The 23,135-nt window shown below is 39.5% G+C and overlaps 1 protein-coding gene across 2 annotated transcripts in view; it reads right to left on the bottom strand.

The window, feature by feature from the left end:
- The window catches only part of MGAT5 (alpha-1,6-mannosylglycoprotein 6-beta-N-acetylglucosaminyltransferase), a 315,360-nt gene that overhangs the window by 134,302 nt on the left and 157,923 nt on the right, over positions 1-23,135 (bottom strand). The window lies entirely within an intron of this gene.

Here is a 23,135-nt window from a genome sequence, read left to right on the forward strand (position 1 = left end):
AGAGGAGCCAAAGTGCCACAGAAAAAGGGGGTGGGAGAGTCTCACTCGGAGTCACTGACCCGGGAACTCTGAGCTCTGGACTGCACTCCCCACCCAGCCCAGGGAGTCCGGGGTGGACACGGGGGAGACAGCAGGAAGGGGTAGAGGTGGGAGAAGCATCACTTCTGATACTGGGAGAGGGGACGTGGCCTGGCCCCCATGAGAGTTACTGACAGTCATGTTTTATTGGTATTCACAAAGGGCGTCTTAGGGTAGAGTGAGATACAGTCTTGCCGAATCACAGGTGAGCCATCCGCTGCTAGTACAAACCAAATGCAAAGTACATGACACACCATACAAGGCCTTCATCTTCCAACTGCCCAGGTCGATATCTATACGACATAAAGATGCTGTCACGTGTTCTTTTTTTAAAGCACCATCAACTATCAAGCAGGCAGCATCATACAACACTGACTCTCTACACACTTATTTGAAGTTAATGATAAGCCTTCCTCGCTGCTGAACAAAAGAGATCTGGAAATACAAAAAGAGTCTCCAAAACAAATGAAAGAGGCTGGAAGTCAGGTCAGCCTCAGTTCTGTCAATGCATACAGCTGGCACCACGTGTAAGAAACTCGACTATCTGCTCCCGCGTGGTGATGGTACACTGGGGAGGTGGAAAGAAGGGGAGGGGACAGGAAGAGAAAGAGATGGGTGTTTGCAAGCGAGCCCCACACAAGACAGCGCTTTCAGAGCGAAAGGTGACCATACCAAGAAGAGTCTGTTTCGTCAAGGCTCGCTTTTCTGTATATTAATTACAACAAAGATGACGAGCGTTTGAGATGGCACTTTTTTAACAATGTATAGAAAGAACACAGTGCAATTACTTTTCATCTCGAAATGAACAGGCACCTGATAGATTAAGAGGGCCTAAGTCCTTCACCATTGCAATTTTAAAGGGTAGGAAAAAAAATAGAAGAAAAAGTGCATTTATTAAAAACTCTCAGAAACCTCAAAGAACACGCCTATCCGTCCACTCAGGAAGTTTCAGGAAACTGAGTTCAATCTCTTCGTCCAGTTTCTTTGCCAACAGCCAAGATAATAATCTTCATTCAGCCTAACGACACCCCCTACATATTTGCTCTCAGTAGATAAAGGGTCTCCAGCGATCTTGTTTTGTGTGTAGGACAAGGTAGCGTTTCTGCCGGCACATCTGATATGAACAAGCAGCTGCGCTTATCAGATGGCCCCTGCAAAGCGCATCCACGTGACCGTGCCACTGCCCTGGCCACTTGGCAACAGCTGGAAACCAACCCAACCTCCCTGTTTGGCTTAGAGACCCAGCTCTTGCCAGGACCTCCGCCAGCTGACTTGGCCTCCGGAATGGACAGCAATATATCAGACGGAAACCAGCCATGGTCCCATGGTGAAATACAGTCTCCCATGTAAACTGACCTCATCAGTCATTCTCAGCTTGGCAAATATTCATTTAGGGCTGGCTGCTTCACTTTTGCACCGTGAAAAAAGTGATTTAATTTCTATAACTGAGTCATGTACACATATTCCAGGCCCAAGGCCCCATAGTAATAGGGAGCTCCCTGCCCAAACAAAGGACCTCAGAAGCCAAGATATCGATAAGGCAAGACCCATCCACACACCCCTTGATGTGTATGCTGGGCCTTTTGAAAAGACTTGTTTGCATTTTGCTTTTGTTTTATTTTTTAACTCATAAGTTGAAACTGCAATCATTGCACAAAAGAATTTTAGAGCTGCAAGGGACTTCTGAAACTATGTTAGTCCACCCTCCACTTTTCCTGACTCATAACAATGAGGTCTAGAGAGAAGACGTGCCTTCCTCATTCATCAACTAAACAAAATTCCATTAAGCACCTTCCATGTGCAGGGCACTCTGCATGTCCAACTCAGGCCTTTGCCTTCTGAGTCAAGATTATTTACACTGTGTTTAGGTATTAAAAACCACACCACCATCTTCATGTTCTGCATGGAAAATCTGAAGAAAAAAAGCTGAGGAATAAAATGACAAATTCTTCTTCCCCTCGTAAAAAGCACCTCCAAGGGCTTTATGGACTTGCTATATAAAAACCAGGAGCTACGGTATTGCCTGTGTACCAATGCTATGGACATAATGGAAGTCAGAAAGAAAATCATATTTAATGTATATGGTTTCTCAATTGTGCACAACTTTTCAAGAATGGAACACTTAAAAAGAATGGAGTTGTGATGACAATGAACTGCCAGTTAGAACCAATGTCATAAAATTTAAAATCACAGTTAAGTCAAATAACCCTGGATTATTTATACCTTCCCCCCTTGTTATGCCTGCTGTCATTTATTTTTTTTTTTGCAGGACTAGGGGCCTAATTAAGCTTTTAAGCAAGCATTAGTTAGGTTTTTCCCTTTTGTTGGTAAAATAGTATTAAGAAGAACACTTAGAACCTAGATTCTTAATATGACGGACAGGTATATAAGAATGTTATACAGACACAGTATCACACACACACCACCCTCTGTATTCTCATAAGCTCCAAGCTACTAGGAATGTTCAGCTAGAGACAAGGTAGGTTATCGCACACCTAGGACACATACACATGGTAGGCAGAACACAGTTGGGGTTAAATAACTGCAAGTAATATGGGAAGAAAAGCTTATCATCATTAATCATCAGGGAAATGGAAATCAAAAGCACAGTGAGATACAACTTTCATAGCAACTAAAGCAGGTATAATAAAAAATTCAGATAACAAGTATCGGTAAAAATGTAAAGAAATCAGAACTCTCAAACACCACTGGGTAGGAATGTCAAATGGTGCAGCTGCTTTGGAAAACAGACTAGCAGTTGCTTAAACAGAGATATCATTTGACCAAGCAATTAGACTCCTTAGTACATATTACAGAAGAATGAAAACATACATCTACACAAAAACATATACACAAGTGTTCATGGTAGCCAAAAGTTGGAAACAACCCAAATTTCCATCATCCAATGAACAGACCAAATGTGGTTTCTCCATAAAATGAAATATTATTCAGCCATAAAAAGGAATGAAGTGCTACGTGGATGAACCTTATCAACATTATGCTAGGGGAAAGCAGCCACTATTGTACAATTCCATTTGTACGAAATGTCCAGGCAAATCCACAGAGACAGAAAGTAGATTGGTGGCTGTTTCGGGTTGGGGTGGAGGGGAGTAGGTGATATGGGGTTTCTTTTTAAGGTAATGAAAATGTTCTAAAACTGATCGATTGTGGTGATGGTTGCATAACTCTGAATATACCCAAAGCCTTTGAATCAGACACTTTAAAAGGGTGAATTGTATGGTATGTGAACCATAACTCAATAAAGCTGTTACAAAACCCCCAAAACAAATACTGCACCTAAATGAGCATCTGCAATGATTTTAGTACCTTCGTGAGAAGCATACAAACACAAAGCAATCTCTACCTTGAGTGAGCCTTGAATATACTTAGAAACACAAAACTTGTTCACCACCCAGTGCAATATAGAATAAAAGACATGCAACACAGACAACAATGAATGGAATGGGACGGAGGAAGCAGCAGACTGCAGGGGCCCAGAGGGATCAGGAGGCATCCAGGATTTGGCAGGCCATGTGCTGTTCCCCCACATCCAACCTCCCTTCATTCCACAATAGTAAGTCTCTAGCTGAGCACCTGGTCACTCAGCCAGGGCTTCTCATGCAGCTAGATGCAACTGTGTAACTAAACTCAGGTCAAGGGGAGATGAGAGGAAATTCCAGGTGCTCTCCAATTTCAGGACAATCTTGCCTACCTGAGTCTATAGCTCTGACACCCCTCTCTCTTCTCCGCACTTCCCATGGGCTAGAAGATGAACGTGCAACGACCAAAGAAAATGGGAAGGATCTGGAATCCTGAAGGGCAGTGTGGAGAGGAGCCACGCTGTGAGCCTGGACTGCTCATTGCAGGATGATCACATGACAGAAACCACCCTCATCTCACTTAAACACTGTATTTTGAAAAGTGTCTACAAAAAGAGACTTCTTTTTGTAGCAGCTTAGCTTGTACCTGAAATAATCATGGGACAAGTGGGATTTGAGTTGAGCTCTAAAGTAGGAGGAGACAGGAGACAAAGGGGAAGATAAGCATGTAGAGGACCAGCAGTGATAATGACGGCATCCAGCACAGACTGAGCCTCCCCTAGGAACACTTGCTCTAACCTTACGCACTCAGATTATCTCGATTTACCCTCACAATAGCCCTAAGAGGTAAATACCATTATCTCCCAATTCTACAGTAGAAGACACTGAAGCCCAGAGAGATTAACTTGGCCAAGGTCACAGGATAAGTTAGCCATCCTTAACCCCATCTGCACATTGTAAAATTGCTTGGAGCTTTTCAACACATACCTCACCTCTCCAGACATTCTGATAAAATGGTCTGGGGAATGGTTCGATCACTGCCCCTTTTTTATGCTGCCCACCCAACCTCAGGTGATTCTAACGGGCAGTCCCCCCTGGGAACCAAGAGTCAGTGGTGAAATAACGTGGAATAACACTGCAGAAAAGGAAAGGCCAGCGACAGAACACAGATTTTCTCTCATGTTTCAACAATTAGACTGTTTTGTCATCTACCCCCAGTGGGTAAGAATAACCCATCAACTGTCTATGTCTAACAGGATGTGGGGGAGCAGAGGGAGCTAATATGGCCAAAGCGGAGACTCAGGCCCGGGGAGTGAGAAACATGGCTGGGAAGGTAAGCAGGCACTGCACGCTACAGACGTAGGACACTATCTGTCACTGTCATCACTGCAGGAACAGGAAGGCCACTACGTATACGTGTGCAGTTTCTTGTACAATGGCTGTGGGGATGTAACTGATGGTCTCCGAGAAGAAACATGCTGAAAGAAAAGGTGAAATCCAAGCAAAAAAGGGAGTGAAAGCAACATTTTGAGGATAAAAATGTGACCATATGTAATTTAAAAGATACTACTGCATAAATCTTTATAGCTGAATAGAGTTCTAACATTGTAAATGGGCCCAGAAGTTAAAAACTCCTTCACTGGTTAGGAAGTCAGGGCTATTTTTCTGACACAGGATCTTTAAAACCAATTATGAATGCTCAACTCCCTTTTTGGTTAATAGCAGCTTCTAATGCCTTTCTTAAATAGTCTCTTTAACTCTCATTTTCATTTAATTAAACTCTCATTGGCGCCTACTTTGTAAGTAATTGGTAAATCTTTTCAAATTTTCAAATGCAGTTGCAAAATGCCCTTGCGTCACCCTCTAAAGTTATAAAGCTACAAAAAAAAAAATCTGTCCTCTCTAAACTCCAAATAGTAGATCAATCCTCTCCTAAAACACTATCTTCCCCCACTGGCCACCATGCAAGATCCCTCCTCATTAGGGAGCAGCCTGCCCCCGAACTGACACTGAAATGTACCAAGGAGCAGCACTCGCAAGTCCTCGTCTTTTCAGGTCCCTGATCACATTCAACCTCAGCAATGGAAAATGCAGAAAACGTGAATAAAGACCAAGTCCTGGAAAAGGCAAGGGCTTTGGCATCTAAAAGATCTCAGGTGGGATTATCTCTCTACCTTTTAAATCGCATAACCTGAGCACATTACTTAACCTTCAGGAGTCTTTGTCTCCTCACTCAAAAAAGAGTCAGAAAAACACCTTCTAACAACTGAGTCACTCTTTCTGTGCCAGGTACTGCACCTGGTGCACACTTATGGCCTCCTTCATTCTTGGGGCAACCTCCAAAGTAGAATGTGGGATGGTGAAGGAGACAAAGCCATGAGAAAGATTGCCTGCACCACAATGACGCATCCCACACATACACACACTCTCATTCCATCATGGAATCTATGTGTGCAATATACTTGTCCTATTGTCCCTGTGTTCTCTGTGCCTGTCTCGCCTATCCCTGGTTAATCTCCTGTCACCATACTAGGTGGGGTGTGAGGTACAGTCAGTGATTACCATGCTTTGGATTTATGGAAGGAAGAAAAGTCTAAATCTTTTCAAATGAATATGATAGCACCATAGCATATACTATAAATACTTTAATAGCTCTGAGACTGGAAGATAAAACTGAGTTTGTAACATGGTTTGGATAATCAGAGCTCTCTTTAGTGCATACATCTATACGTATTCATCTCTACGTGAATGCCATTTTCTGTAAGTTTCTACTTAATTTTTGTTATTTCTTCTGCAACAAAACGTTCTTCAGTGTTTTAAGTAACAATGTAAGGAACAAAATATTCCATGTGAGTATTTTATACACATACACACAACAAATGGGCACAACAATCACTAAATTGCAAGTTTTATACATCAAAACCTAAAAAGAAGCTATACTGGTATATTTCCAGAAAAATGTTTCTGTACATATTTTTAAAAATAAGATACAATACTGACATTTTGAGACATCCTCAGTTTTCAATTTTGATTTAAGAAAATATTCTGAGATATAGGTGGCAGATATTAAAAATTCAAGATACTTGCAAAACTACATCATACTCTCAAGTTGGGGGCCTAACGTGGTTTTTATAACTATTCTTTTCAATAAACAAGATAGGGGAGAGCTTTTTCTACCTTTCCCTCTTCTCATATGCAATTTACTGCTAGAAGGAAAGAGTGTTACCACACAGCTATCTTCATTGTAACAGCAATATGTCCCTGGAACATGGAGTACACATCTCGTACTTCAATTCCTCAAACAAAGAGTGGTTCCATTTTTCTTCTAAAATAGGGTTGAGTGTTAAACACATTCATACATTTCTGCCTGTTCTTACCAAACCCAGGCAGGAATTTTCTTACAGGAAAAATATATTTAGGGGGGTCTGTGTGTCTGTATTTGTATTTCTTCCTTGCAAAAGAAGAAAAAAGTAGGAAATGTGGAATTAATAACTATAAGAAAAGGCTGACTGTATCTCTAGGATATTTTGATTGTATAAATTTCCAAAAAATAGGTGCATTCTCTTCATATCACACAATGCCCTCTCTTTTGAATCACTTGCCACAAGCCTCGTGCAGCTGTTGGTAAAGAATAGTACTTGGTTATCTATTTGCTCTGTTAATTATGTCCCTAGCTGTGCAGAAGCTTTTTAATTTAATCAAGTCCAGTTTACTTATTTTTGTTGTCATCTTGATTGCCATTGGGATCTTCTTCAGAAATTCTTTCCCTAGGACAATATAGAAGAGTGTTTCCAACATTTTCTTCTAGAATTCTTATAGTTTCATGCCTTACGTTTAAGTCCTTTATCCATCTTGAATTAATTTTTTTGAGTGGTGAGAGATATGGATCCTGCTTCATTCTTCTGCATGTGGCTATCCAATTTTCCTGGCACCATTTATCGAATAGAGCTTCTTTTCACCAGTGTAGTAACATATTTGTTGTCTGCTTTGTCAAAGATCAGTTGGCTGTATGTGGATGGTCTTATACCTGGGTTTTCTGCTGTTCCATTGGTCTATGTCTCTATTTTGTGCCAAACACCATGCTGTTTTGGTTGCCAAAGCCTTGTAGTATAGTTTGAAGTCTGGTAATGTGATGATGTCTCCAGATTTGTTCTTTTTGCTTAAGGTTGCTTTGGCTATTCAGGCTCTTTTCTGGTTCCACATGCAGCATAGAATTATTTTTTCTAGATCTGTACAATATGACATTGGTATTTCAATAGGAATTGCATGAATCTGTCAATTACCTGGGGCAGTATGGCCATTTTACTGATGCTGATTCTACCTATCATGAGCATGGGATGTTTTTCCTTCCATTTGTCTGTGTGATCTGTGATTTCTTGTGTCAGTGTTTTGTAGTTCTCCTTGTAGAGATCTTTCATCTCCTTGGGTAAGTATATTCCCAGGTACTTTATTTTTTTGTAGCTATTGTGAATGGTATTGAGTCTTTGATTTGACTCTCAGCTTGACTGTTATTGGTGTATAGGAATGCTACTGATTTGTGTACCTTGATTTTGTGACCCAAGACTTTGTTGACGTCCAATAAAGGGCTAATAACCAGAATCTACAAAGAACTCAAGCAAATAAGAAAAAAAAAACAAACAAACATTAAAAAGTGGGCAAAAGACATGAACAGAAGCTCTTCAAAAGAAGATAGACAAATGGCCAATAAACATATGAAGAAATGCTCAAATCACTAATCATCATGGAAATACAAATTAAAACCACAATGAGATATCATCTTACCCCAGTTAGGATGGCTTTCATTAAAAAGTCCTGAAACAACAGATGCCAATGTGGATATAGAGAGAAAGGAACTCTTGGTGGGACTGCAAATTATTAATAGTACAACCTCTATGGAAAACAGTATGGAAATTCTTCAAAAAACTAAAAGTAAGACCTATCATTTGATCCAGCAATCCCACTATTGGGTATTTACCCAAAGGAAAAGAAGTTATTTTATCAAAAAGGCACCTGCATTCAAATGTTTACTACAGGACAATTCACAATTGCAAAGATGTGGAATCAACCCAAGCGCCCATCAATTCATGAGTGGATTAACAAAATGTGGTATATGTATACCATGGAGTACTAATCAGCCACGAAGAAGGGTGAATTAATGCTTTTTGCAACAATTTAGATGGAACTGGAGACCATTCTCCTAAGTCAAGTATCTACAGAATAGAAAAATACATACCACATGTACTTGCTATTACATTGGAACTAGCTGATGAGCACACATGTGCACAGAGAGAAGTAAAACTCAGTGGAAATCAAGCAGGGGGGAGTGGGGAGGAGGGGATGGGGAAAAACCTACCTAACAGGTACAATGAACATTATCTGGCAGATGGGCACACTTATAACCCTAACTCAAGCATTACAAAAGCAATCAATCCATATCACCAAAAACATTTGTACCCCTGTAATACTGTGAAATTAAAAAAGACTTATTATAAAGATATATTAATCCAGACAACATAGTATTAGCATAAAGATAGGCTCAGGGGCAAGGCAACTTAGTAGAAAATAAGAGTGTCTTCAAGAAATGGTGATAGAACAATTGGATATCCAAAAGCAGAAAAGTAGACTTTGGTCTATACATTATACCATACTCAAAAATTACCCAAAAGGCGCTTAATACATGTAAATACAAAACCTAAAACTGTAACAAAACTTATATAAGCAAACACAAGAGAAAATCTTTGTAGTCTTGAGATAGCCGAGTTTTTAGATACGGTATGAAAGTATGTCTTCACATGGCTTTATAAAGAGAGGAAGAAAAGCAATCTCTCTCCCTCCATGCGCACACACTGAAGAAAGGCCACACGAAAACACAGCGAGTTTCTGCCTGCAGGCCAACAAGAGAGCCCTTATAGGAAACCAAACTGGCCAGCACCTTGATCTTGGACTTCTCAGGCTCCAGAATTGTGAGAAAATAAATTTCTGTTATTAAAAACAAAGAATAGCACTTGGCCACCCGGACATCTACAGGCAAAAGAAAGTGCTTTGACAATTCTCATGACAGGAGACCAAGGTTAAGTTTTTGTTTTCACTTGTTCAAATAAACCGAGTTTTTCTTTTTATTTTGGTTGTTTGGTTGTGGTCTTCTGTATTACTCTTAAAAATGGGAAAATAAATCATAAGATAATTTAAAATTGAGATGACACCTTGATAACAAGCTTTTGGCACTAGAAAAAGCAGCACAGAAGGAACAGATAGAAGAAGCTGAAGGCCAGAATATTAGGAATGCCCACTAACACACCAAATCCTTGGTACAAGTTTGAAGAAAGACTAAGAGGTAATTTGTAGGTCTCATGTGATGGATCTAGAGTTGCATAAAACCTACATGCCATTAACATAAAACATACAGGCCAAACCTGCTAAATAATGTCCTTGGCTAGAGATGTCTGAAACCAAGTTGTGCCAGGCACAGTGGCACATGCCTATAGTCCCAGATATCATGGAGGCTGAGGCAGGAGAATCACTTAACCTCAGGAGCTCCCAACCAGCCTGGGCAACCACAGCAAGATCCCATTTCTTTAAAGAAAAAAAAAAGTTGCCTTATAACTTCATTCCTTATAATCTCTCTTAGCCCTTAGCAGGTATGTCATCATGTAGAAAGGTAACATGCCTGGTATTAAGACCACGTAAATTTGGACACTGATACTCAACTTCTAAAGTTGAGAGTAACATGCACAGTGTTAGATGTTATGGGTATTGTTGGAACACTGGAATGCTATTCATCAACTCCATAGAAAAGGCTAATAAACATGTGAATGCAAGTTCTTTCTACTATAAAAATACAAAGGTTTCAACTGCCTGGGAATTTGTTTCAGGAAGTAGTCTGTTCCCAGACTAGTGTTTGGATTTTGAGTCATCTCCTGGAGGACGCTGACCCTCAGAGGTGGTGGGATTATTACCAGAAGACCCATTCTACCATGCCAGTATCCAGAATAAACCACAGTCACTTGCTCGCCCTCCAGCCATGGCATCTAGGGCAGAGGGAGAGCCACCATTAAATACATGCTGTCCCTGCCAACCTAGAAATGGTGGTTGGTTATGGTATCTAAAGCAAGAAGGTGCTGTCGTGCATACCAAAAGGGAGGGGGAAGTCAGCACTGTGGTAACATAACTTAGAGCGTTTGCTAGGCAGAGCACACTGCTAAACTATACTACTTGTGCAAGAACTACATGATCGGTTTAACTTGGGATTCTTAAAAAAAAAAAAACAAAGCTGAGAAAGTATGCACTGGCAACGGTAGAGAAGCTTGCCTTGGAATAACCTTCCACAGATAACAAGACATTGAAGAGTGAGGGAAAGTGGGCAGAAACTAGAAGGGATTTGGTCCTTGAAAGCAGGGCACTTCACTGGGTAAGGCTGACATTTCTACGGGGTGCCCCTGCGGGGAATCCCCCAGCTGGGTGGTAGGAAGTAGCTAGAAGGCAAACAAAAGGCTACAGTCTCATTGGCTTGAAGTGTCATAGGATGAAATTTGGATAGTGGTGAGAAATTAAGTTAGGATATTACCAAAAAGAGGGAGCCAAAAAAGGAGAGCCCCAAAATCTGCGTATCAAGTACCTTAAACTTCCTGAGTAATCCCATAACTAAGCATTTGTGGGGGAAAGTCCAAGGAAAACTGTGAAAGTATTTAAGATATTTCAGCTGCTGCTCACTGCAGGGGAGCTAGAGTTTAAATCGACAAAAACCAGAAGGGTTTGGTCAAGATTTCACACTTTCCAATGAAACCACAGAAGGGCCTCACATTAGGCCAGGACTTAAGATGTTCCAAGATAAGGGAGAAAACTGAAACAGACACACCCTAACCAACCATAAAATAGAGTCTTCGCAAGTTTGAGATGATAACTCAGTAATTTAACTGCCTGCTAGAACAAAAAGACACCCTTTAGACGAAGATAACAGAATCTAATCTGCACATATTATAATGTTCAATATAAAGAATTAGTAACGTGGAGAAACAAGAAAATGTGAACCAAAGACAAGAAAAGCAGTCAACAAAAGCACATCAAGATGATGCAAATGTTGGAGAACTGACAAAGAACTTAAAGTAGCTATTATAAATAAGATTAAAGATAAAGGAAAAATGGTCATTGGTGAATAAAAGGATTCTCAAAGACATGGACACTTGATTAAAAAAAATTCTAGAACTGAAAAGTATATCACCTAAAATGAAAAACTCACAGAATGGAATTAACAATACTTTGTAGATGGAAGATCAGTGAATTTGGGGGGAAAAAAAGGAAATTGTTCAATATAAAAACCAAGAAAATAAAGGTAAAGGAAAATTAGCAGAGCCTCAGTGACCCGGGCGAGAACATCATGAAGACTAACCTTTGTGTAAATTGATGCCCACAGGTAGAAGAGAGAATATGGGAAAGAAAAATATTTGAAGAAATAATGGCCAACAACTTCCCAAATACAGTGAAAAACATTACCTTCAGATCCAGTAACTCAGTGAACCACATACAAGATAAATATAGACAATCACATTTATCTTAAACTGTTAAAAGCTAACAATAAAATGTTGAAAGCAGTCAGAGAAAAACAAGACACATTACATAAGAGGGAACAAAGACAGAAATGTCACCTGACATCTCATCAGAAAAAGATGGAGGCTAGAAAACAAAAACCAGCATTTTGTAAGTGCTGAGAGAAAGCTTATTGTCAGCTCAGAATTCTCTATGTCCTTCAAAAATGCCAGCCAAAAATGAAGCCATTTTCAGATAAATGAACAAAGATTTCACCACCAGCAGACTTGTGTGGCAAGAAATAATAAAAGAAGCTGTCTAGGTTGAAAGAAAAATGACATCAGATGGAAACCTGGAACCAAAGAAAGGATAAAGAGGATCAGAAATATTAATATGTGGGCAAATATAAAAGACTGTAGTTTTTTCCTTTCTCTTCTTTATCAATTAACTCGTTAATACAAAAATCACATTGGAGTATAGCAAGATTTAAGACATTTGTAAATGTAAGATATTTAACAGCAATAGTACAAAGGATGGCTGTGCAATATAAAGTAAACATGAAATTGTAATATTAACTCTAAGCAGATAAGAAAGTATATTGCAGTCCCTACAACAGGGGATGACAAACTGCAGCCTGTCAGCCGAATCTGGCCCACTGCCTGTTTTTATAAAGTTTTATCAGAATATAGCCCTGCCATTCGTTAACACATTGTCTAGGGCCTCTTTTGTACTATAATGGCAGTTAAATCTCTGCAACAGAGATCAGAGATCATATGGTTCACAAAGCTAAAATATTTAATATCTTGCTCTTTACAGAAAAAGTTTGTCAACCCCTATCCCATAGAGTCCTTTGGTCAGTTTTACCACTTATAGAATTTATTTGGTGCCTAGGAGGAAGCGCAGTGAAGACTTGCTTCCTCCAACTCTCTTTCATTTAGAGACAAGGGTCCCAGCTTGTGTAGGACCATCCACACCCCAAGGCTGGAGGCAAAAAAAAAAAAAAAAAATCCTCCAGAACCAAAAATAAACTGCCCTGGGTGCCACACTCTGTCACCAGGGGCTCCAGTGCATACTTGTGAGTCCCCGCATGTTCTTACTCCCTCCCACTTAGCATTTAGCTTCTCTTCCTGGCTGCCTGCCCCGTGGATTTCAAGCTCCACCATTAGACACAAAAATTGTGGCCTTACAGAAACTGTTAAACCAGCTCCCAAAAAGGTCAATCCTCTCTGACAAATCCCTTATACACACACCTCTCCTGGTGGTTCTGCTTCTCTGATTTAATCCTGACTAATAAAAAGAGAGAAAAATTAACAAAGCCAAAAAGTTGGTTCTTAAAGAACATGAATAAAATTTATAAACCTGTAGCAAGAGTGATCAAGAAAAAGAGAAAATATAAATCAGCAATATGAAGCATGAAATAGGGATAGCACCGCAAATCCTATAGATATTAAAAGAATAAGAGAATGTTATGAACAACTTCGTGGCAATATAAGCCTACTGCTCAGAGAAAGTGATGGGCGCGTGCATTCTCTGCCAGCATTACTCACAATAGCCCCAAACTGGAAACAACTCACATGCCCTTTATCAGGAAAATAGATAAACCAATTATGGTATGTTCATATAAGGGTACTGCTCTGTGATTATAAAAACACACTACTGATATATGCAACACCTTGGATGGATCTCAAAAACATTACTCTGAGAAAAAGAAGCCAGACCCTCAAAATGTTCATACTGTACGATTTCAATTTGATGAGGCCCACGAACAGGCTAAAGTCATCTACTGTGACTGAAATCAGAACAATGACTACATGTGGGAGACGAAGGCTGAATGGACGAGGCATGAGGGAGTATTCTAGGGTGATGAATATGTTCTTTATGTCTTGTCTGCGGTGCTGGTTTATGGATATGTACATTCATCAAAACCCAAATTGTACACTTACGATCTGTGCTTTGCATTATATGCAATTTTGCTCACATAAAAATTCAAGTTGCTTAAAAAAAAAAAGTACAGTTTGTTTTTTTTTTTTGCATACATTAAGAACTGATGAAGGAACATCATTTATCTTTGCTAACCTCCATTTATTAACCCTTGGCCACCCACCTTCAGGGAAGGATTTATTTTACAACAGGCTCACATGCAACCTAAAGCACTGCAAATATTACGAATACCTTCAGTGACTTCCAACGTTACATGTTTCACTGTGGGCTGACGGTGCCGCCCGTTTAGGCTGGTTACAAAAGTGCAAAGAAATCTGAAGTTTACTCTTTATTCTGGAAATTACAATCTTGGACTTAAGTATAACCTGCCGGTAAATTGTTTTCATCTGTCACTGACTGCCTTTAGGTGTCTCAGACTTGGAGTGGATTAGTTAATTGTGTATTTACTGTGCTGGGGCCAAAGCTGAAGGGAGGTTTAGATAATAGCCTTTGCTCCAAAAGGTAACTGCATGTGTGCAGAACGAGTCACCAGTACCAGGACACACTTCACCCTCAAGACACTCAACAGAGAGCAGGCTGTGATCTCACTCCCACTCCTGTCTGTAGCCAGTGACAGACGTCACCTGACTTCAGTTTATAATACGCAACTCTGATTTCTCAGCCTATTTGCAGTAGCTGGGTTTCTGCCTCCAAAGTAAGTGTTGAAAAGGCAAGGTGGTCTAAATGAGGGACATCTCAGAGGTAATCAGGAATTTTTTATTTTCCAGCATCACGCAGTGCTAACAAACCCGAGGGTCAGAGAATAGCTGCTTCCTGCAAAGGTTACAGTAAACGACCAATACTATCAGGAATTAATCCCCACTTCTGTCCTGCTCACTAGAACACAGAAATGAATGTATCGGCAACCTCTGCAACAGAGCTGCAGATCAAAGAGTAATCACTAATGATTTCTATAACAATATGGCAAAATTTCATGATATGAGCTTCGAGGTGTTGAAACAGTTACATACAAGGTCAGTGCAAGGCAATGGGAAAGCCAGGGAGGAAGTTCTTGGGGAGCAGCAAGGTTTGTGTGTTCCAGGGGTGTTTGCTACAGGACAGGGACACCACAACAGGAGGCCTTTGGATTTTGATGATGGAATTAAAGGAAGCCAGCTTTGAACTGGGAACTTTTTTGGGGGGATGGAGTCTGTAACACATCCAAATCTGAAGAAGTCTTTGAGTAATAAAAAGAGGAGATGGGATCAATGTTAGCTATTTGGCTCGGCCTCACCACTATGAAATCAAAAGAGAGGGTATAACCACTCTTACCAACACTGTAGTTCATCTTGCTGAAATAAAAATCCAGATGCAGACACACTATTTCAGAAAAAATAAAAGAACTACAAAACCTCAAATACAAATCTTGTTTCCATTTATAAAACTTAATGAAGGGGCTGGGTGAGGTGATGACGCTGTAATCCTAACCTTAGGGAGTCCCAGGTAGGAGGATCACTTGAGGTCAGGAGTTCAAGACCAACTTGAGCAACATAGCTCAGACCCCATCTCTCCAAAAAAAAAAAAAAAAAAAAAAAAAAAAAAGAAAGAAAGAAAGAAAAGAAAAATTAGCCAGGCTTGGTGGTGCGTGCCTGTAGACCCAGCTGCTCAGGGGGCTGAGGCAGGAGGATCACTTGAACGCAGGAGTTTGATGTTGCTGTGAGCTATGATGATGGCACAGGCCTCTAGTCTGGGCAACAGAGTGAGCCTTTGTCTCAATCAATCAATCAATCAATCAATAAAATGAATTAATGAAGGTCATGCAAATAAAGTTCCAAATACTACCCACCCTGAAGGTCTATCTCAAACTCTCCCCTGCCCATGAAACTGCACTCCAGCTCACACAGACACCATTAGACGGCCTGTGAATGTCTATAAAATTTTTATTCTAGAATGAACCATCTCAAACTATCTGGTGTTTCCTCTAATTGGGATGTGTTTGTATGGGCACACATGCACACAACCCAGAAATACTGCAAAGTCAGTGGCCACGTATCAGTCATCTTCTGCATTCCCCAGAACAAAAAACCACTACTGTTGATAATGGCTTTTTTTTTTGTGAATCAAACATGGTGGTAGTGATGCTTATACTTAGATCAGATGTGAAGTCTAGGGGAGAAGAAGAAATGACGGGCATCTTTGTTTCTGAGCAAGACAGAAAAGTCCTGTCAGGAAGACCTAGGTAAGAATACTGTTCTCAAATGGTGACATTTCTCTTTCATAGGAAAGGGGAAGAATCATTATCTTTTAAATGTCACTTCCTTCTTCATCCACTCTTATTGCCTTCCTCATTCAGAAAAAAGGTAGAGCCTTCAACTGGTTTCATGCTTCTTGCTTTGGAATCATCTCAGCTTTTATTCCTAACACTCAACCAGCCCCAATCCCAACCTACAGCCCCCCCTACCCACAAATACACACTCAACCATGACCTTTGCCGAGAACCACCACCCCCTTCCCCAGTTCCTGGCCTAGACTAAGCTCTTTGATACACTTACGGTCACATCTAATCAAAAGAGACTCCAAGGGACCACCTGAACTACACGTGGTCCCGAATTTATGTCATATTGAAAACATCTTCCAACATCTGGAAACTCAAAATTGTATTTAGTTGATATTAAATTATGATAAACAGCATTTGCAACAACAGAATTTCGTTCGCATGATGTGCAGGTGGTCTCGTAAAAAGCTCCTCTGATTTTCTAATCATCCTTAAGGCTGAAAAAATATAAGTGACATAACTTACCATGAATGGAAATAGTGACCTAAATTTTTTATAAATACTATGATTTTATGATATAATTGATCTCTATATTTTTATATAAATAATCCAACATTAACACCAAGATATACACATTGAGGAATAAAAATTAGACCCTAAGCTCCTCAACCAACTGAACAGACCCCCTCTTGGCCAAGAAGAGACTAGAGAAATCTTAAAACTGAGTTCCAGGAGGTGGTCAGACGTGACTCCTTATACTCCGTCCTTCGCTGACCACCATGAGGCTCTCTTCCCTGGAGGTACAGAAACGAGCCCTTTGGAAAGACTCGTGCCACAACTGATTTCAACCAACCTTGTGACTGGCCCTCCCTTTTGTGGTTTCAGCACAACAAATGACCAGCATTCTTCCTCCCTGATAAAGAGACCACTGACCATGGAGTGGTTCTGGCCAGTCTACAGAGGCTGCGCACAGTGTCGTGTCCTCTGCTTCACCTTTTGACGTCAGAGGACTGAAAACTCCACCCTCGGATCATGTTAAGACTGCCATTTTCTGGACATGGGACCCATGAAGTTGCATGAAGCTCAACTGCACATGCATGTTTCTCCTTTCATAAATATCCATAACTCCTCCTGTAGTTTATGAAATATGTCTATTTGGCCACCCAAGCTCAGCAGAAATTCCTGTTCCTTTTGCCCCGATCTCAAAGTAACTGTTTCCGGCTTCATGGTCAGAGGCTATACGTCTCAGCTGGCCAGAATGGCTGCCGACAGGCTCCAACCCTTTAGGAGAAATAAAACTCTCCTTTCCAAATTTATGAACCTCACCATTCTTCAGGTGACAACATCCACACTCTAAAAGAAAATAACTAGATAGATGATCTCAATTTGACTAAACAGGAAACAGAACACGACTTAAGGATTTGGTGATTATTTTTATAACCTACATTTTTTTCCTAATTTCTTTTTTTTTTTTTTTTTCTTGAGACAATGGCTCCCTCTGTCATCCAGGATGGAGCTCACTGCAGCCTTGAACTCCTGGGCTCAAGAAATCCTCTCACCTCAGCCTCCTGAGTAGCCAGGACTACAGGCCCGCATCACCATGCCTGGATCATCTTATTTATTGTAGAGATGGGGTCTCACTATGTTGCCCAGGCATACCTTGGAACGCCCCCGGCCTCAAGCAATCTTCCCAACTCAGCCTCCCAATGTGCTGGGATTACAAGTGTAAGCCACTGCACTCAGCCCTAAATTTTCATTAGAAAAAAATTTTTTTGAAACATACACAACAGGAGAAAGAATGATATAATGAATCCCTCCCCACCTATCACTAAGCTTTAATAGTTAACAATATATTGTTGAATAGAAGTGGCAAAAGTAGACAACTTTACTTTTTTCCTGGTCTTAAGGGAAAAGCATTCAATTCTTTTCTGTTAAGTGTGATATAACCTGTAGGTTTATCCTATTTGTTGAGAATTGATTCCATGAGTCAATGTTGCAGGTTCTTAAGTGCTTTTAGGCATATATTAAGATGATAATGTGATTTCTGACCTTTGTTCTACTAATATAGAATGTATCAATAGATTATGAATGTTAAAACAAACCTTGTATTCCTAGGATAAATTCCAACTGTTCATGACATATTATATAACCCTTTCTGTATATGTTGCTGAATTGGGGTTTCTAATAGTTTTAAGAATTTGTGTCAGTGTTTATAGGAGTCCATGGTCTGTTTATTTGTGATGTCTTTTTCTAGCTTTGGTATCAGGGTAATACTGGACTCAAAGAGTTGTGAGGTATTTTCTGGAACAATTTATGAAGAATTGGTATTATTTCCTCTTTAAAATACTTGATAGAATTCACCAATGAAGTCATCTGAGTATGGGCTTATTCTTTGTGGAAAGAGTTTTAATTACTAATTCAAATACTTTACGGAGCTATTCAGATGACTTTGATTCAGTATAGATTGTGTCTTTCTAGGAATTTGTCCATTTTATCAAAGTTGTCTAATTTGATGACATAAACTTATTTACAGTATTCCCTTATGTTTTTAATTTCTGCATGGTCATTGGTGATACACCCTCTTGCGTTCATGATTTTGGCAACGTGTATCCTACTTTTCCTTTCCTTTGTCAGTCTACCTAAATATTAGGTCATTTGATTTGAAGTTGGCCGTTTCATATTTAAAGTTTAGTTTATTATATCTCAAACAAGAATAATCAAAGTATACACCTAAACTATCAACAGTGTTGCCATCTTAACAGTAGCTTGTTCATGCCAGCAGTGAAAAAGCCTGGAGAGCGAGTAGTGATGAAATTCTGAAAGGTGTTTTCTACAGCTTGTTGAGAACTGAATATTTTTCCTTTAAGAAGTGGTCCAAATCCTGGAAGTGGTAGTCAGTTGGGGCAAGGTCTGGTGAATACAGTGGATGACAGAGTTTCCAAGTCTGGCTTCTGTAGTTTGAGCAGTGTTGTTTGCATGACATGTGGTCAAGCCTTGTCTTGCAAGAGGATTGGCCTGTCTCTATTGACCAATCTTGGCTATTTAATTGCAGGCACCCTCATCATTTCATCCAATGGGTTGTAGTAGACATCCGCTGTCATCGATTTACCAGGTTTCACAAAGCTGTTGTGGATAATACCAGTGCTGGTCCACCAAACAGACACCATTAGCTTTTTTTTTTTATGAATATCTGGTTTTGGACTGTGTTTCACACTTCATCTTTTATCCAACCATTGTGTTGAATGCTTGCGATTGTCAAAAATAATCCATTTTCATCACATGTAACAAGATGGTGTAGAAATGGTTCGCTTTTATGTCATGACAGCAAAGCAAGGCAAGCTTCGAGACAATTTCTCTTCTGATGCTCATTTAACTCATGCAGTACCCATCTATCCAGCTTCTTTACCTTGCTGATTTGTTTCAAATGGTCCACTATTGTTGGAATAGCAACGTCAAACACCTTGCTGCTAATTCATGCATTGAGATAGATTCACCTCTACTACAGCTTTCAGCTCATCATTATCCACTTTGGTCTCAGATCACGCAAGTGGCTCATTTTCAAGGTTAAAATCACCAGAATGGAACTTCTCAAACCATCAGTGTACTGTGTGTTGATCAGCCACATCCTTCCCAAACACTTCGTTGATATTTCGGAGCTGTCTGCCCTGCATCAATTCCACAATGGAACTCATATTCAAAAATAACACGAATTTTTGACTTTATCCATGGTTTCACAAAAATTGCTCTAAAAAATTTTGAAAGATGATCACAAGCCAAAACATGCACTTACAAGACTGAGGACGTACCTTCAGAATATACATAAAACAAGAAGTGTCAAAGCAAAATGTCAGATATCAACTGTCAAACTTAACAAAATCAGACATTTCATACTTAATAACCTAATACTTGTTAGTTTTCTTGATCTTTCCACAGAACTTTACATTTAATTGATTTTCTCTATTGTTTTGCTTTCTATTTCATTTATTTCCACTTTAACCTTTATTATTCCTGACTTCTGTTTGCTTTTGTATTTCATTTCTTCCTCCTCTTAGTTTTAGTGTAGAAGCTTAAGTTATTGACTGGAACCTCTCTTCTAACACAAGTGCTTAAGACTATAAATTACATTAATATGTTACAAACCCAACAATTATTATTTTTATGGAATTTTAAAAGAAAAAAATTCATGTCTATAATCTTTTATATTTACTCACACACATTTACCGTTTCTGGTGCTCTTCATTTCTTTGTGTGGATTTATCACCTGATGTTGTTATTTTCGTGTAGCCTAATGAACATCATTTGGTTCTTCTTAGAAGGCAAGTCTGCTTAGCAACGCATTCTGAGTCTCTGGTTTGCCTAGGAATGTCTTTTTGTTTTGTGTTCACTACTGAAGAATAGGTGTGCTGGAAAAAGAGCTGATTGTCATTTTTTCTCTTTCAGTACTTTGTGTAACACTGTCTTCTGGCATCTATTGTTTCTGATGTGATGAGTTATTTTTCTCATGTTTTCAAAATGTTCCCTTTGTCTTCTAAGAAGCTTGACTATGATTTGTCTAGGTGTGAATCTCTGTGTTTTTATACCTACTTTTCATTCATTGAGCTTCTTTAACAAACTTCAGAAGTTTTCAGCCATTAGTTTTTCAAATGTTTTTCTGTTCCTTTCTATCCTTTCTTCTGGGGCTCCTATTACATATATTTAGTGTGCTTGAAGTGACACAGTCTCTGAGACCCTTTTGGACATTATTTTACACCCTTTTTCAGACTGGATAATTTCTATTTATCTTCATGCCCACTAATTATTTCTTTTGACATAGTGTCATGAATTCCTTTAGTGAATTTTCAAGTCAGTTGTTTCACTTTTAAACTCCAGAATTTCCACTGGTTCTTCTTTATAGTTTCTATTCCCCTTTGTTGCTGGTCTCTATTTTTGAGCCATTGTCATCATACTTTAAGTTTTTAAAACATGGTCTCCTTTAGTTCTTATTGTAGCTGCTTTGAAGTCTCCATCTGCTAAGTCCAAGATCTGGGCCCACTCAGACCATTTCTATTAACTGCTTTTTAGAAAATCTTCTTAGTATGGATCACGTTCCTTGTTTCTTTGCATGTCTCATAATTTTTAGCTTAAACTGGACATTTTGGATAATATATTGTAGAAGCTCTGGATTCCAATTTTCCCAAGAGCTGTTGTTGCCATTATTTTATTTGTTGAGCAATTTGCCTAGACTACACCTGTGGAATCTGTCCCCTCCATTATGTTTGGCTGTTGATGTCTCTGCTTAGGTTTTTTCGTTTTTCTTTTTAAAATTTTGTTCTTCATTTGTAAGCCTCAATCACCTGTGTTTTCACAGCTTAGCTGTCAGCTAATGACTGGTCAGAGCTTAAACGCGACCACCTCAAGATAGTAAGACTTTCAACCTCTGCCAAAGGATAGGTCTGTCTGTTGATAGCCCATTCAATGTTCAGCAGTATTTAAATCTACCCAGTCTTTGATTTTCTGCTGGGTCCTCTTGCGTTTCCCCTGTGTGAGCTCATAGGTTCACAATTAGCTAAGGATGAGTGGACAGCTTAGATCCCCTCAGGTCTTGCGGAGAGCTTACCCAAGCCTCTAATGACTATCTTACTTCACAGATCTCCACACTAAGTATCTGGCTAGGATTTCGATTCACTGCTTGCCCAAAACCAGAGGGCATTGTCGGTCCAGCTGCATCAGTGGTGTTGCCATTCGTTTGCCAAGATCACTACTGTTACTGCCTATGCTGCTGCTGGACATGGGATTGTTTTGTGCTCTTCCAAATCATGTCAACGCTATCACTGAAGCTGCTGGTTTTCCCAGCTTGCCCTGCCCTGCTAGAACTTTCTTGCTGTCAGAGCTGGGGTAGGGAATAGCAGCAACTCCAGGCAAAAAGGCTATCAACACCCACAGTTCTCATACAAGTTCATGAGTTTTTCATGTAATCATTTCTCAACTTGCTATATGCCTTTAATCAATTTCAAACCCCCCCGACATGGGGGCATATAACAGTTTTGTCCAGTTTTATCATTGCTGTTTTCAGAGAGGATTTGCCAAGCTTCTCCCCTGCCAAACTAAAAAGTCCTGCCTCCAACCTACATGTGTTTGTAAAAAAAAAAAACCCTACAAATGTAATGAAATGTAAAAGTATAATTAACTAGTTTGAGAAATCATACTTTTTATCTATCTTCCCTTTTCTGGATTCTATAGCTCTTATATCTGAATATACATTTTTCTTTTCCCAATGAAATACAAATACCAAGTCTATTTTAGCAAAGTAAAATAAATAACAAAAGAAAGAGAGGTTAAGTGAAATAGACTGCAGTATCTGCAGAACAAGGTCAGCTGTATAAAAAGATTTTCTATTTTTTACCGTCTCTCATGTACTCTGTAAGAATAAGGAAAGTGGTTTTTCTTTCAAGTATTAAAATTAACTCCTCAGGGTAAAAGGGAAAAACAAGGCAAGGGCAAAGGGGGAAGAAACAAAAAAAGGCAAGCAAAAGAAGCATAGGTTTAGTCATATGCTGCAAAGGGAAAAAAAAAAAATATTTAACCTTCCATCAATAAAAACTTGAAGCCAAGGATATTAAGAACAGGAAATTCAGAAGAACGGTATGAGCCAGGCAGCCACTCCCTCAATACCAAACCAAGCAATTTAATATTTGGTGTTTATTTAGTGCCCACAAATTCCAGAAATTGACTGCTAGGTTCAGCTCATTATATACGATCACAGTGACTTTAAATTGCGTATTATTTGTTAAGTACCAGGTGTCCATTTCCAATTCCCTGAAACACAGTCACATAAAAAACAAAGCAACTCAAATACAATTGACCTGGCCTTCCCAATTCCACAAAATCTAATGAATTTCGTCTGTTCCCAACCCGCCTGTCTCTCTACCACACCTCTCGGCCTCAATGGCCAAGATCGCGGTATTTCTGTTACCAGAGAGTCAAAATCCAAATAAGAACAAACATGTACGCATAAAGCTGCCAAACGTTACTAGATAAAA

Source organism: Lemur catta, chromosome 8, assembly GCF_020740605.2.
Source record: "Lemur catta isolate mLemCat1 chromosome 8, mLemCat1.pri, whole genome shotgun sequence".
Lineage (NCBI taxonomy): Eukaryota > Metazoa > Chordata > Mammalia > Primates > Lemuridae > Lemur > Lemur catta.